The sequence below is a fragment of the Phocoena phocoena genome, chromosome 3 (genome assembly GCF_963924675.1).
Source record: "Phocoena phocoena chromosome 3, mPhoPho1.1, whole genome shotgun sequence".
Taxonomy (NCBI): domain Eukaryota; kingdom Metazoa; phylum Chordata; class Mammalia; order Artiodactyla; family Phocoenidae; genus Phocoena; species Phocoena phocoena.
In genome coordinates this window covers 16,199,461-16,215,850 of record NC_089221.1, presented here as the reverse complement: position 1 = coordinate 16,215,850, position 16,390 = coordinate 16,199,461, and positions in this window count along the sequence as shown.

Here is a 16,390-nt window from a genome sequence, read left to right as displayed (position 1 = left end):
AGGATTTCACAGATTATAGTATACAGAATATTTTAGTTAGACTACTCTCAAATTCCATTAGTTTTATTTTTCTATTTAGCCAACATTTAATGAAAAGTCTAATTTACATAGTTAATTTGAAAATACCAACCACCTCCAAGAAAATAAAAAAGCTATATGAAAAATAGAGGCCATTTTTAATCCTATCTTCCAGATACAACCATTGTAAACATGGTTGCTGTTTTCCCTTTTGGTCAAGTTCATATTCAGTGCCAGGTGTATTTTATGAGAAATTGACGGATGCCAATTTTCATCAGTATATTATAAAATATCAATCATATCGCCAGGCATAAAATTCCAAGTAATGTGAATCCCCAGATTAAAATTTTGTCAAAAATTAATTAATTTTGAAGTTGTCAGGCTCAACAAATTGCAGAATGTTTTTATACTGCTGCCACATGATACCACTACTTAAGTTGAAATAGGGGAATATCTGACAGACTTTATTAAGATAAGACTTGAAATATGAAAGGTTTAAATTGAGCCAAGTATTCAGGCTTGCATCTCTCACAAAAATGCCACATTCTTGAGTGTATTTCTGTCTCTTTGTTTATGTATATAGACTATGAGTTCCCAGAGGAACCTCAGTCAAAACTCCCTGAAGCTTCCCTGAGACTTACCAGGTATTTAATTTGGGGGTGGGTGGGTGCAAAACATGTTTTTAAAACTGTGACTCTTACCCAAATTACATGAAGAACGTACATATTTAAGAAGGGTAGATATCATGAAGTGTTTACACAATACCTGTAAAATTCCACTTTTTTCCCGAAATTCTGCATTCTTATTATTTACCATTTATGCTGGGGAATATAGGGTGATCTGTCCATTGAACTTGCCTCAAGAGGTATAATAGAGCTATGATTTTGTGTGGCTCCATGGTCCACTGCTTATGCTCCGTTGGAGATAATAAACCGTCTCAAAACACCATTTATAAAAAAACACCTGTTAGTGAGCAAAAAGCTTGACTATGGGTCCCTAGTAAGTCCTTTAGGAAAAAAAAAAGAGCTATACTTTGTTGCACTGTATTGTTTGGACATGTGACCAAATTCTATCATTAACTGATGGCTGAAAGAACTATGATGTCTACATGTTGGGTAATACACACAAAACCCTTGAAGAAGGCTTGGTTTCTGTTTTCTGAATTATGTTCCCATTATTATGTTTATATATATATATATATTTACATTTGTATTTTATATATAGTATATATCTATATTCTGTTTCAAAGAAGCATATACAGAGAAGTATATTCTGGCTTAAAGGAGTAAGTCTTATTGAAATTTGACAAGATCCCGATCTGTTCTTTTCATTTAACATTATGTCGTGAGCACTTTATTTTGTCATTAAGTAATCTCTGACAACCTGATTTTTATGAATAACGCTACTACTGCTCCTACTACTATTACACCACTACTGCTAGTACTACTACTAGTATTAACACCACCACCACTACTACTACTACTAACTACCACCACCACTGCTGCTAGTACTACCACTGTACTACTACCTCTACCAGCATCTGTGACAGTGAATACTTTTCATTTTAGGACAAAGAGACTGAGGCATAAAAGGGATATGCAGTTTGTCAAGCTCATATATAAGTAGCAAATCCCAGATTTCAGTCCATGTTACTTTACTCCAGAACTCTCACTCACAGCCACCCTAACAATGTCTCACAAATGACTTCAGAAAATTCTACCTTAAAACTATACCATAATTCATTTGAATGAATATTTAAATGATTCCAAATTAAGCTTTTGTAAGTAATAATATATATTGTGTATAGTTTTTTCATTGGAAATGAAACTAAGTTAATGCAGATTTATATTCCAGCACTATTATAATTTTTATCTATTTTACTTTATATATGGTTTCTTTTAAAACAGTAAATGCTTACCTCAGGCTGGATGCTGTTTTTGATGAAAAACATGCAGGTGGCAGGTGGTTGTTGTTTTTTTGTTGTTTTGTTTTGTTTTTTTGCGGTACGCGGGCCTCTCAGTGTTGTGGCCTCTCCCGTTGTGGAGCACAGGCTCCGGACGCGCAGGCTCAGCGGCCATGGCTCACGGGCCCAGCCACTCCGCGGCATGTGGGATCTTCCCGAACCGGGGTACGAACCCGTGTCCCCTGCATCGGCAGGCAGACGCTCAACCACTGCGCCACCAGGGAAGCCGGCAAGTGATTGTTTTATATAATTTTATAATAATTATTAAAATAACACTGATTTCAGACAAAACAATTTAAATTAGATAAACATCTTACTGGAAAAACAGGAAACGTGGAGGCAAAATATTTCATAAAGAAAATGCAAAAGAAGAGCTAGAAATAAAATAGGTAAAAAAATTCACATCCGTTTTACACACATTAGAGTTTTGAGACCACATAGGTGATGAATAATTTTGTATCTTAGCAAAACACAACTTCTGACGTTTGTTTCTTGATGTGTTAAAGGAGAATTTATTATTAGAAACAAGTTTTACACAGTGACTTTATTATGTCTGAACCCTCATTATTCAAAAGATGAAAGGGTATAAAAATGTTCAATCAAGTAGACCCCTTTGTTAAGAGTAAAATGTATAACTGTAACTCCCCAGATTTTAATAATAGTTTAACATTTTCTTTCTTCACATATACACATGCAAAAAGCCAGAGATACTTTGTAAAAGCTAGCCTTACCACAGCTCATATGCTCTTTTGAATATTTGTTATTATTCACATATTCATTCATTTTGTGCATGTTTCTCTTTCTTTCCTCCACCTTAATTGTTTTTCAGCCCTAATTCTTCTCTCTCCAATTTCTTCACATAATTTTATCATGCTAATTATATTGATTTTTGAAGTTTCTTTGAATTCTTTCAGAACAGATGGAGCATAAATTAATATTTAGCCCTGATGGGGCTGTCATCAACTATTGTCTCAGTTCAGAAAGTCTCAAGAAAGTTTAATTCTGCTTGCATCAGTTACATATGCAGGTGGAGGTATGAATTAGCCATCACCAGTTTGTTAGTTTTTCAAAATACAAATCTCTTTTACTTGACAATAAAGTAACCCTGGGTTATTGTGTGAAAAATGGTAGGACAGATATCCTTAATACTGTGTGTACAGTTGAGCTACTGATGCTTAGAAAAGAAGCAGTAATGGAAGGAGCAGCTAGCTTAGTCTTTGAATTTTGGCAGGGGGTCTTATAATAAAATTTGGGAGATTTATGTGTTTTGCCTCTACCACCACTTGGCTCTCAGACTGTCAAATGCTAGACTCTACCTGATTATTTGCAATTCTTTTTTCTTTTGATAACATCTTTTGTTTGCTCTCAGCCTCATATGCTCCCTACTGTGTTGGTGGTAAATCCTCTACTTCATGTCTCAAATGCTATCTTTTTTTTAAAAATATTCTTAATGATAGTCATAGTTAATATGAATGATAGAAAATTGGCAAAATCAACATGATACAATCTTTCAGAAGTTTGCTCTAAAATATTTTATTTACTTTTTATCCATTCTTTATTCTTACTGAGATATAATTGGCATACAATATTGTGGAAACTTAAGGTTACAACATGTTGGTTTGATACACTTCTGCATTGTCATGTGATTACAAATGTAGCATTAACCAATACCTATATCACATCACATAATTATCATTTCTTTGTGATGAGAACACTTAAGATCTAGTCTCCTGGTAACTTTCAAGTATAGAATACAGAATCAACTACAATCACAATGTTGTGCATCGGATCCCCAGAACTCATTCATCTTCTAACTGCAACATCTTCCCAATCCCCCAGCCTCCCAGCACCCGGTAACCACCGTTCTACTCTGTTGGTTTTATTAGTTTGCCTTTTGTGAATTCTTCATAAAAGTGATATCACACTGTATTTGTCCTTCTCTGCCTGACTTATCTCACTTAATATAATGCCTTCAAGTTTCATCCATGTTGTCACAAATCGCAAGATTTCCTTCCTTTCATGGCTGTGTGTGTGTGTGTGTGTGAGAGAGAGCGAGAGAGAGAGATCTTCTTTATTCATTCATCCCTTAATGGGTATTTAGGTTGTTTTCGTATCTTGGTTATTATGAATAATGCTGCAATTTCCATTGTGATCTAATGATCATGAAGTCAGGTAACAGGATAACTCCAAGAAACTAAGCATAAGATAGAAAAAGAAAAAAGTGGGTTGTTAAAAATGTTTTAATCAGGGCTTCCCTGGTAGTGCAGTGGTTGAGAGTCTGCCTGCCGATGCAAGGGACACGGATTCCTGCCCCGGTCCGGGAAGATACCGCATGCCACGGAGCAGCTGGGCCTGTGAGCCATGGCCTCTGAACCTGCGCATCCGGAGCCTGTGCTCCGCAACGGGAGAGGTCACAGCAGTGAGAGGCCTGCGTACCGCAAAACAAACAAACAAACAAGAAATATTTAATCAAATTTACAAAAAGTGTTTACAACATTTAAATGTTAATTGGTCAATCCAGTAGCCAGAACTTTTCCTTATATTAAATATTTGATTGTTTAAGGTATTTTATATTAGATTTTTGGTTATTTGCTTCTCAAAATTTTTGTTTGTTAAACAACCCCTAAACCGATATCATTAATGACCAGAAAATTTGCTTCTGTTACTATTTAAACCCTAGAAGTTAGCAGCAAGAAATATGTATATTTCTACAGAAATAAATAATGGGGGAAAAAAGAACATATAATTCACTATATCAATACAATCTGAATGGACCATATTTCACAAAGTGTTCATTTGTCAGTATAAAACAACAATCATCTTCTAATGTCACCTCATATTTATTTACCATTCAAAGTTGAATATTGAGAATTTCAAGTGTTATATGGATGTGTTAATTTGGAAACTAGAACAATGAGGCTCCATTTTCTGAATAATAAAGACTTTTTTTTCTTGTTCATGTACTGGATGGACTCTGTAAACCTTAGAATGTTATCATTTCCCTGTACCTTGCTCAAGCATAATTCCCATTTACTTTGTGATAAACCAGAACAAACTTAACATTCCAGAAATCCTTTAAATAAAGGGTGCTGGCTGGAAACTTGTGTTTTAAGACACGTAAACACTGCAGAAATAGTATTTCATATGCTCAGTGGAATTGACTTGAGTGATTATAGAAAGCCAGAAACCTGAAGCTTATAATAAAAAATATCTTTGTAAGTTGTTTTAACCTGATTTGTTCTCATGGTTGCATCACTGATCACGTATTATCACTCTCTCATCCATCTAAAGACAAAGAACAGTCACCAATTGCAAAGTCATCAATACAAAACTTTTCCTGCTTATGGAAACATTCCAGGATTTGCTATGTGAAAAGAATGAATTATAATAGAATTCTCACAGAGCTGCCTTATGGCAATATGGGTCAAATGTAAAGCCCAGAACACAACACATTAGCTATTTGTATTAATGTGATGACACAGATCTTTACTTAATGTTGAACGCCACTTTCCTCCGGCCCCCACACCCCCATATAGATGCTTGTAGGGGCAAAACTGGGAGTTATATTAATATTAATGGACAAATCAGAGATGGGACAGCTACTGGATTGATTGCCTTGTGTCTCTATATCACACCTGAAAAAGCAAAATCTATCATTAAACAGAGAAATTACAAAATAGCAGTATATAATCAATGAAAAAGACAAGCAGCATATAGTTTTGTATAGGGCAATATAAAAATATGTTAAATAGGTATTTCTGTTGTTTTGAAAGAGCATTTAAAATGCAAAACCATAACTGAATTTTAATACTTTTTCTTTCCATCTTTACTGAGATATAATTGACACACATACTGTATAAGTTTCAGGTGTACAGCATAAGGATCTGACTTACATATATCATGAAATGATGACCACGGTAAGTTTGGTGAACATCCATCATCTCATATAGATACAAAATAAAAGAAAAACAAAAAATTTATCCTTGCAATGAGAACTCTTAGGATTTACTCACTTAACTTCCATATATAACATCAGCAGTGTTAACTGTAATCATCAGGTTGTACATGACATGCCTAATACTTATTTACCTTGTAACTTTGTGCTTTGTGACCACTTTCATCCAATTCCCCCGTCCCATACCCTCCACCTTTGGTAATCACAAATCTGACCTCTTTTTCTATGACTTAGTTTGTGTTTGAAGTATAATTGGCCTAAAACACTGTTAGTCTCTGTTGCAGAACATAATGATTTGATATTTTTATACATTATAAAATGATCACCATGATAAGTTCTACTTACCATACAAATATGTTACAGTATTCTTGACTATATTCCCTACACTGTACATTTAAACCCTATGACTCACTTATTTTGTAACTGGAAATTTGTACCTCTTAATCTCCTTCACCTATTTCACTCATCTCCCCACAGCTCTCTCATCTGGCAAGTTGTAGATACAGAGAGCAAACGGAGTTTTAGTTCTTTATATGATGACTATTGAAATCTCTCTACCATAGTCCATGTTTGGGATGTTAGATTTGACATATTTTTCACTAGAATGTTGCATAATGACAATACTGTAACTTATAATAACAATATAGACAAACTACTTTTAGCATCAGGGTCTTTGCTTAACGTTGAACAATAACCACACGACTATTTTCTCTACATACGTCTCGGCATTTTTTTTTTTTTTTTTTTTTTTTTTTTTTGCGGTACGCAGGCCTCTCACTGTTGTGGCCTCTCCCGTTGCGGAGCACAGGCTCCGGACGCGCAGGCTCATCGGCCGTGGCTCACGGGCCCAGCCGCTCCGCGGCATGTGGGATCTTCCCGGACTGGGGCACGAACCCGTGTCCCCTGCATCAGCAGGCGGACTCTCAACCACTGCGCCACCAGGGAAGCCCACGTCTCGGCATTTTTGAAGACACTACCAATTTTGTTGTTTCAGGTCCCTATATAAAAACTTTACTCAGACTGTATTACTCTTTGAAGAACTCTGTTTTTCCCTAATGGTTTGGGAAGCATCCTTTCACAGGATCCTCATCATGTTTATGTACTTATCTTAGCTGTCAAGAAACCCCATAGGAAGATCTCTGTTCATTTCTACTTACTCTTCTCAGGCTAAGTTCTCTGGAAGAATTATCCTCCCTTCACCAATTCCTTTTTTATAATCATTTGATGTTTGCTTACTTGCCCTATGATTTTATTGTAATTATAGATTTTATTACAAGCTTCCTCCTGCAATTTGACTATGTGCTCACTCTTTGAGGGTATTATCTCACTTAATCCAAGAAACATTGCTTTGCTATTATTATTTATGTATTTATATTATTTACATTTTAGGGACGAGGAAATTGAGTGTAGCAAAGTTATTTGTCCAGGATTTCATGACAAATATGTTGCCTAGGTGTTTGGTTGGATTCAAAAGCTGTGACCCTAAATACAGTACTCAAACTCCATGAAAGTCAGAAAAATTGTGCGTATTCTGTTGTGAAGAAGAAACCTGTTCATTTTCTTTCTTCCCTCCCTTCTTCCCTCACTCTCTTCCTTCCCTCCTTCCTTCCCTTATATATGTTTCCTCTTTTCTTTTGAAATTTTAATTATTTTATTCCTTTCTTTCAAGAAATTTTATTAAGCCAACATTTATATGCCATCACTCTTCCAGGTGCTGGGAAAAGAGCAGTGAACAACAGAAAACAAACTCAGTGACTATGATTCCATCAGAGAAGAAGGAGTATTTCATCCTTTTCATTCTCATCTTCAAATAGGAAAATTAAAAATTAATAACATCTTCTCATAAGTCCTTTAATTTTGTATTTCTAACATATTGCATTGCAAACAACTTTTCTATTTTACTACTGAGTGCATACTGGTATTTATTCAATGATTTTAGAAAACTCAGGTAAAGAAATCAAAGATCCAATCTTGCAGTGCAAACATTTCCCATGTGGACCTATCATACTTACAACATATCAGCCAGTGAGTTATATCGTTGCTAGAATTTTTTGTTGTCACATGAACCTTCCCATTCTTACCTTTATCCCCCAAGCTTAGACTGTAAAATGTTCAAGCATCGTGAAGGCTTGCTAAGTAAAGGGATAACTATACGTTTAATGTTTCTTTTACTTTAGAAAATTTCTGAAAAATGTGGATAAAGCACATTGCCCCACATTAATAACTCTAGTTGAAGATTCACTACCACTTTGTAGTTATTTATAAGCTTTTGGAGGCTGCCTTTTCTCCCTCTCATTTTCTTTATGTTACTTACTTCTAGCAGAATGCATTATTTTTAAAATTGTTCCTTCAGAACTTCATTCAGCCTTTGACAGCTCATCAATTTTAGATTCCTTCTTAATGGTAATGATGTGTCTGCCAGTGTATTACTAAGAATATTCAATTTGCTGTCATTTGACAATTTAAAAATAAGTGGTCTGCTACACACTCCTTATCTCTTCATTCAGAACATGATTCAATGCCATGCATTTTTAGGTTCTCTTCAGACTTTGATGCACTATTCTGTATTCTTAATATGGGATTTTTATCCTGCTATAATTCTGAAAAACTGTTAAAAATATCCAAATACATATTTATGATATATACATACATATATATATGGGATAAAAATCTATCATCTATTATCACAGTAGTTTTTGTTTGTTTGTTTGTTTGTTTGTTTTTTTATGGAACACAGGGTCATAATATCTGCAGTAATAGCAAATATTCTTACTGAGCTCTTATTATTACAATAAAGTTTTAAGTGATTTGTTTAGTAACCGTCACATTAAGCCTAGGGTGTATGTATTACTGCTATACACATTTTGCTAATGAAGACATTGAGGCAGAAGGAGATTAAGTAAAGGGCAAAACCTCACTGTTGGCAAGTCAAGGAGGTCAGTTCTGGCAGGTTCCGCCTCCACTGTTTTTTGTTTTTTTTTTTAACATCTTTATTGGAGTACAATTGCTTTACAATGGTGTGTTAGTTTCTGCTTTATAACAAAGTGAATCAGTTATACATATACACATGTTCCCATATCTCTTCCCTCTTGCATCTCTCACCCTTCCACTCTCCCTATTCCACGCCTCTAGGTGGTCACAAAGCACCGAGCTGATCTCCCTGTGCTATGCGGCTGCTTCCCACTAGCTATCTATTTTACATTGGTAGTGTATGTATGTCCATGCCTCTCTTTCGCTTTGTCACAGCTTACCCTTCCCCCTCCCCGTATCCTCAAGTCCATTCTCTAGTAGGTCTGTGTCTTTATTCCCATCTTACCCCTAGGTTCTTCATGACCTTTTTTTTTTTTTTCCTTAGATTCCATATATGTGTTAGCATAAGGTATTTGTTTTTTTCTTTCTGACTTACTTCACTCTGTAGGACAGACTCTATGTCCAACCACCTCACTACAAAAAACTCAATTTCGCTTCTTTTTATGGCTGAGTAATATTTCATTGTATATATGTGCCACATCTTCTTTATCCACTCATCTGTTGATGGACACTTAGGTTGCTTCCATGTCCTGGCTATTGTAAATAGAGCTGCAATGAACGTTTTGGTACATGACTCTTTTTGAATTATGGTTTTCTCAGGGTATATGCCCAGTAGTGGGATTCCTGGGTCGTATGGTAGTTAAACTATGCTGGATCCTGAAGTGCTGACTTATCTAAAGTAAGATATATGCTTACTTTTTTAGTGTGTTGTCACACAACACAATTAGCCACTAGACTAATTTTTGAAAATTCCATGTTGCAAATGATTTAGAGAAAGGAAGAAACACCACTATACTCATTTCATATAGAAATACTGAGTGCTCAGTTTGCTTCCACATAACAGATGCATAGGATAACATGTCAATGTGACTAGAGACAGAATACCTACCTAATTAGATCTTCCTTTGTCACTCGAAATTTTTTTCTTTGACTCTTTTTAAAAACTTGTTGATTATTTTTACCTCAGGAAAGGCTTGACAAGATTAAGATAGATATGTGGTTCCATGAAGGAAGCTTCTATAGTAACAGAAAATACATAAAAGAAGGAATCACAAAAATGTAAAGTTCAATTCACACTGAAAGATGTATTTATTCTATTTATAAATCTAATATCATGTTGGAGTCAACTTTAATATCCATCTTCAACATTTTCTAGTTAATTTGTCTGAAAAGCCCGTATACTGTTGGTTCTTGAAAGATAATTGAAGTAAAGATATTTCTATTTTCTACCATGAAAGGGAAATGGGAACAACTGAAAAAAAAATGCTTAGACATAAATTTTAGTCTTCATATGCTTATCACTCCCTCCGCCCACCCACTCCCCAACTTCCTAAGAAATCTATATTCTGTGATATGTCCTTGAACACTCAGCCCATGGGGATGTTTATGCTCGTTTACCACAGTTATGAGCAGATATGCAAACTGACCTCCCTGCAGAGCTGTTATGTATCTTAGTTTGATCCAGTCTAACACCATCTTCCCTGCCACATTCCCCCAATATAAAACAAACAAATAACTGCTCCTCTAGTTTCTTGGGCTTAAATTTTGTCATAATTAAAATTCTTATAATGGTCTCTGTCTCTTTTATTAATCCCCCATTAACGTAAGCTTTAATTGAAACCTAGTTATTCCCTAAGAACCATGCTTCCCTTCTTTGAAGTCTTAGTGTCTGAGTGTATGTGTTTTTATTGTCCATGTGGCTGAAGATGGTATAAATTCCTTACAATGTATTTCTTCTTCTAGAACATTATTTATCTTCAGTAATTCCACTCTCTTTAAGACTATAATGAGGCTATATGCATACTCTCTCTCCTTGCTTTATTAATCTACGATATTTCTGGAATTCTTCTATTTCATAAAATATTTGCTCTCTTGATTTTCTGTCTTTTCATCATGACTCCAGCACACCTGGATTATAGTTAGGCATTCCTACAAAATAGGTCCTGCTATTATGTGCCTAATACTCTCCTCTACATTGTTTCTCGTGATCTTCTACATCTCAGTTAATGGTTTCATCATTTACTTAACTAGGTCGAAATCTGGGAGCCTTTTCTGACTCATCTTCTACTTACACTCCATTTTCTACTCATCAGCAAGTCCTATAACAGGTAGACATGTAGAGGCTTTTAGGCCCTTTTAAGCAGTCTGTACTTTATTCTGATTGTGATTATAATCCACCAGAAGTTTTCTAAGTCATGAAAAGGATTTGACTGTTGAAAACACCTCTGCTGCTAATCCATAGAGAATTGGCTGAAGTGGAGTACTAATGGAAGCTGGAAAACCTGGGGGATGCTATTTCAAAATCAAAGGGAAATAAAATATTGATAAAGACTTGGGTGATTGCAGTTGAATAGATGAGAAGTGGGTAGTCTTCCAGATGTTCATTCCAATCTGGCCATACAGATTTTCTTACAGATTCTAAAATACAAGGAGATCACTCTTGCCTTAGGGCTTTTCTCTTTGTTGTTCCCTTGACTTTGACAACATTCTCCACTTCTTTTACACGGTATCACCTACCTCATTTCATAACAGTCTGCTGAAATATCACTTTAGGGAAGCCCTATTCGTATACCTTTAAATACTCCCCATCGGGGGACCTTGAAGATGGCGGAAGAGTAAGACACGGAGATCGCCTTCCTCCCCACGGATACACCAGAAATACATCTACACGTGGAACAACTCCTACAGAACACCTACTGAAGGCTGGCAGAAGACCTCAGACCTCCCAAAAGGCAAGAAACTCCCCACGTACCTGGGTAGGGCAAAAGAAAAAACAGAGACAAAAGAATAAGGACAGCACCTGCACCAGTGGGAGGGAGCTGTGAAGGAGGAAAAGTTTCCACACACTAGGAAGCGCCTCCGCAGGCGGAGACTGCGGCAGGCGAAGGGGGGAGCTTCGAAACCGCGGAGTAGTGCACAGCGACGGGTGCGGAGGGCAAAGCGGGGAGATTCCTGCACAGAGGATTGGTGCCGACCGGCACTCACCAGCCCGAGAGGCTTGTCTGCTCACCCGCCGGGGCTGGCAGGGCTGCGAGCTGAGGCTCGGGTTTCGGTTTTGGACGGAGCGCAGGGAGAGGACTGGGGTTGGCGGCTTGAACATAGCCTGAAGGGGTTAGTGCACCACGACTAGCCGGGAGGGAGTTCGGGGAAAAGCCTGCACCTGCCGAAGAGGCAAGAGACTTTTTCTTCCCTCTTTGTTTCCTGGTGCGCGAGGAGAGGGGTTTAAGAGCGCTGCTTAAAGGAACTCCAGAGACGGGCGCGAGCCGCGGCTAAAAGCGCGAACCCCAGAGACGGGCACGAGCTGCGGCTAAAAGCGCAAACCCCAGAGATGGGCGCGAGCCGTGGCTAAAAGCGCGGACCCCAGAGACGGGCGGGAGACGCTAAGGCTGCTGCTGCTGCCACCAAGGGGCCTGTGTGCGAGCACAGGTCACTCTCCACACCCCTCTTCCGCGGAGCCTGTGCAGCCCGCCACTGCCAGGTTCCCGGGATCCAGGGACAACTTCCCCGGGAGTACGCATGGTGGGCCTCAGGCTGCTGCAACGTCACGCCGGCCTCTGCCGCAACGTCACGCTGCCTCTGACGCCGCAGGCCCGCCCCGCACGCAGTGCCCCTCCTTCCACCCCACCACCCCCGGCCTGAGTGAGCCGGAGCCCCCGAATCAGCGCCTCCTTTAACCCTGTCCTGTCTGAGCAAAAAACAGACGCCCTCCAGCGACCTACACGCAGAGGGAGGGCCAATTCCAAAGCTGAGCTCCTGTGAGCTGTGAGAACAAAGAAGAGAAAGGGAAATCTCTCCCAGCAGCCTCAGAAGCAGCGGATTAAAGCTCCACAATCAACTTGTTATACCCTGCATCTGTGGAATACCTGAATAGACAAGGAATGATCCCAAATTGAAGAGGTGGAATTTAGGAGCGAGATCTATGATTTTTTTCCCTTTTCCTCTTTTTGTGAATGTGTACGTGTATGCTTCTGTGTGAGATCTTGTCTGTATACTCTTGCTTCCACCATTTGTCCTAGGGCTCTATCCGTCCATGGTTTTAAAAAAATTTTTTTTTCTTAATAATTAATTTTAATTGTAATAACTTTATTATACTTTACCTTCGTTCTTTCTTTCTTTCTTTCCTTCCTTCCTTCCCTCCTTTAGACAACGAATCAACCCAAATTGAGTAGGTGGTCTCTGAGAGCAAGATTTATGATTTTTCCCCCTTTACCTCTTTTTGTGAATGTGTATGTGTATGCTTCTCTGTAAGATTTTCTCTGTATAGCTTTGCTTCCAACATTTGTCCTAAGTTTCTATCCATCCCTTTTTTTAAAAAAATATTTTCTAATTCAATAACTATATTATACTTTTTTATTTTTACTGTATCTTCTTTCTTTCTGTCTTTTTTCCTTCTTTCCCTCCTTCCTTCCATCCTTCCTTCCTCCCTCCTTCCCTCCCTCCTTTCTTTCCTTCTTTGCTTCTTCCTTCCTTCCTTTCCTCCTTTCCTTCTTTCTTTCCTCATACTTCTATTAATTCTCTCTACTTTTTCTCCATTTTATTCTGAGCCATGTGGATGAAAGGCTCTTGGTGCTCCAGCCCAGGAGTCAGGGCTCTGCCTCTGAGGTAGGAGAGCCAACTTCAGGACACTGGTCAACAAGAGACCTCCCAGCTCCACATAATATTAAACGGTGGAAATCTCCCAGAGACCTCCATCTTAACACCAGCACCCAGCTTCACTAAACGACCAGCAAGCCACAGTGCTGGACAACCTATGCCAAACAACTAGCAAAACAGGAACACAACCCCACCCATTAGCAGAGAGGCTGCCTAAAATCATAATAAGGCCACAGACACCCCAAAACGCACCACCAGATGTGAAACTGCCCACTAGAGAGACAAGACCAGCCTTATCCACCACAACACAGGCACTAGTCCCCTCCACCAGGAAGCCTACACAACCCACTGAAACAACCTTAGCCACTGGAGACAGACATCAAAAACAACGGGAACTACGAACGTGCAGCCTGCAAAAAGGAGACCCCAAACACAGTAAGATAAGCAAAATGAGAAGACAGAAAAACACACAGCAGATGAAGGAGCAAGATAAAAACCCACCAGACCTAACAAATAAAGAGGAAATAGGCAGTCTACCTGAAAAAGAATTCAGAATAATTATAGTAAGGATGATCCGAAATCTTGGAAGTAGAATGGACAAAATGCAAGAAACAGTTAACAAGGACCTAGAAAAAATAAAGATGAAACAAGCAACGATGAACAATGCAATAAATGAAATTAAAAGTACGCTAGATGGGATCAATAGCAGAATAACTGAGGCAGAAGAATGGATAAGTGACCTGGAAGATAAAATAGCGGAAATAACTACTGCAGAGCAGAATAAAGAAAAAAGAATGAAAAGAACTGAGGACAGTCTCAGAGACCTCTGGGACAACATTAAACGCACCAACATTCGAATTATAGGGGTTCCAGAAGAAGAAGAGAAAAAGAAAGGGACTGAGAAAATATTTGAAGAGATTATAGTTGAAAACTTCCCTAATATAGGAAAGGAAATATTTAATCAAGTCCAGGAAGCACAGAGAGTCCCATACAGGATAAATACAAGGAGAAATACGCCATGACACATATTAATCAAACTGTCAAAAATTAAATACAAAGAAAGCATATTAAAAGCAGTAAGGGAAAAACAACAAATAACACACAAGGGAATCCCCGTAAGGTTAACAGCTGATCTCTCAGCAGAAACCCTACAAGCCAGAAGGAAGTGGCAGGACATACTGAAAGTGATGAAGGAGAAAAACCTGCAACCAAGACTACTCTACCCAGCAAGGATCTCATTCAGATTTAATGGAGAAATTAAAACCTTTACAGACAAGCAAAAGCTGAGAGAGTTCAGCTCCACCAAACCAGCTTTACAACAAATGCTAAAGGAACTTCTCTAGACAAGAAACACAAGAGAAGGAAAAGACCTATAATAACGAACCCAAAACAATATAGAAAATGGGAATAGGAACATACATATCGATAATTACCTTAAATGTAAATGGACTAAATGCTCCCACCAAAAGACACAGATTGGCTGAATGGATACAAAAACAAGACCCTTATATATGGTGTCTACAAGAGACCCACTTCAGACCTAGAGGCACATACAGACTGTAAGTAAGGGGATGGAAAAAGATATTCCATGCAAATGGAAACCAAAAGAAAACTGGAGTAGCAATTCTCATATCAGACAAATTAGACTTTAAAATAAGGACTATTAAAAGAGACAAAGAAGGACACTACATAATGATCAAGGGATCGATCCAAGAAGAAGATATAACAATTGTAAATATTTATGCACCCAACATAGAAGCACCTCAATACATAAGGCAAATACTAACAGCCATAAAAGGGGAGATCAACAGTAACACATTCATAGTAGGGGACTTTAACACCCCACTTTCACCCATGGGCAGGTCATCCAAAATGAAAATAAATAAGGAAACACAAGCTTTAAATGATATATTAAACAAGATGGACTTAATTGATATTTATAGGACACTCCATCCAAAAACAACAGAATACACATTTTTCTCAAGTGCTCATGGAACATTCTCCAGGATAGATCATATCTTGGATCACAAATCAAGCCTTGGTAAATTTAAGAAAACTGAAATTGTATCAAGTATCTTTACTGAACACAACGCCATGAGACTAGATATCAACTACAGGAAATGATCTGTATAAAATACAAACACAGGGAGGCTAAACAATACACTACTTAATAATGAAGTGATCACTGAAGAAATCAAAGAGGAAATAAAAAAATACCTAGAAACAAATGACAATGGAGACACAATGACCCAAAACCTATGGGATGCAGCAAAAGCAGTTCTAAGGGGGAAGTTTATAGCAACACAAGCCCACCTTAAGAAGCAGGAAACATCTCGAATAAACAACCTAACCTTGCACCTCAAGCAATTAGAGAAAGAAGAACAAAAACTCCAAAGCTAGCAGAAGGAAAGAAATCATAAAAATCAGATCAGAAATAAATGAAAAAGAAATGAAGGAAACGATAGCAAAGATCAATAAAACTAAAAGCTGGTTCTTTCAGAAGATAAACAAAATAGATAAACCACTTGCCAGACTCATCAAGAAAAAAAGGGAGAAGATTCAAATCAATAGAATTAGAAATGAAAAAGGAGAAGTAACAACTGACACTGCAGAAATTAAAAAAATCATGAGAGATTACTACAAGCAACTCTATGCCAATAAAATGGACAATCTGGAAGAAATGGACAAATTCTTAGAAATGCACAACCTGCCAAGACTGAATCAGGAGAAATAGAAAATATGAACAGACCAATCACAAGCACTGAAATTGAAACTGTGATTAAAAATCTTCCAACAAACAAAAGCCCAGGACCAGATGGCTTCACAGGTGA